The 1162-nt window shown below is 40.0% G+C and overlaps 1 pseudogene; it reads right to left on the bottom strand.

Annotated features, from left to right (window-relative positions):
- Positions 1–71: 71 nt before the first annotated feature.
- Positions 72–1156, bottom strand: LOC112452358 (annotated as a pseudogene).
- Between the last annotated feature and the right edge of the window lie 6 nt (positions 1157–1162).

Below are 1162 nucleotides of genomic sequence, written 5' to 3'. Positions count from 1 at the left end.
TAACATTTTATCTCAAATATTAAATCATATTTGCAATAAGTATGTAAAAGTTGCAATTACAGTTTAAGTACCTGTTCGGCAAGAATTTCGCCGATATAGCAAAGGATAAATATATTGAACGTGAAGGATATGAGCAACGAACTGAACGTCATCGTTCCTAATGTTTCACGATGTTCCCATTCCTAGAAGGCTAACGTCATGAAACGTAATTGTATTATGTTGTAGCGTATTTAAAATATCGTTCGCAAAATATTTTTTGTACCGTCATCATATTGAATCCCAGAAAGCATATGTTGAGCGTACAGCCAACTACATCCACGAGGCAAATCTCGTTTAAAAGCTCCTCGGTGCGAGTGATAAAACTGCAAGTTATGCGATTAAAATTAAAATGGAAATTGAAATCTTTTTATATATTACAGGTTTATATAATAATATATTAATCTCTTGGAACACATTTATGATATAGTAATTATCAAAATTGCTGGCTTACAAAGTCTGTCTTTAATTATAAAAATTTGCACACACAAGACTTATATCGTTTATTATAAAGTTATTTTAGGATTCTGATATTGTGTAAGAAAGATTTTCGCAAATTGCAAATGATATATTTTTTGTGGGTATAATCTTTGCATATAAGCTGCTATTACAAGCCGATTAATATGGAAATCAACGCGTACGTTACCTAAGTATCCTGATGTGATGTTTTACAATGTCGCCGAGTTTCCCCTCGTGCGTGCTGCATGCTCGCGCTCTTTCTCTCTTTTCCATCCGCGAGATCATCCATCTTTAGCATGAGTATCTGAAACTGACCGCAGGCGTGCATGACGAATACCGCTGCCACACTGCACACGCCGATGATGATCGTGTAAATGACGTAACCAGCTAAAGCTTGCGTGAACTGCGCTATTTCGAAGGCCGGCGTGGTTCGTGGATCGAAGAGGCCACGGTAGATCGGGAAGGAGAGCATCCTCACCGTTTCGTTGTCGATAATCTCCGTTCTTCTCGCGCAGATCGGCATCACCGTGGTGAAGAATATACCGGCGGAGTACATGAACATTGCGCTGATAGAGGAGAACCAGCGGCCGAACTTGGCATTGTCCACCATTATTTCTCGGTCTTTCTCACGAGCCAACGCGACGCGACTCCAGTCCGTGCGGATATG

Source organism: Temnothorax curvispinosus, unplaced genomic scaffold (assembly GCF_003070985.1).
Source record: "Temnothorax curvispinosus isolate PA1 unplaced genomic scaffold, ASM307098v1 QBEX01003294.1, whole genome shotgun sequence".
NCBI lineage: Eukaryota > Metazoa > Arthropoda > Insecta > Hymenoptera > Formicidae > Temnothorax > Temnothorax curvispinosus.
This window is presented reverse-complemented; position numbering and strand designations above follow the sequence as displayed.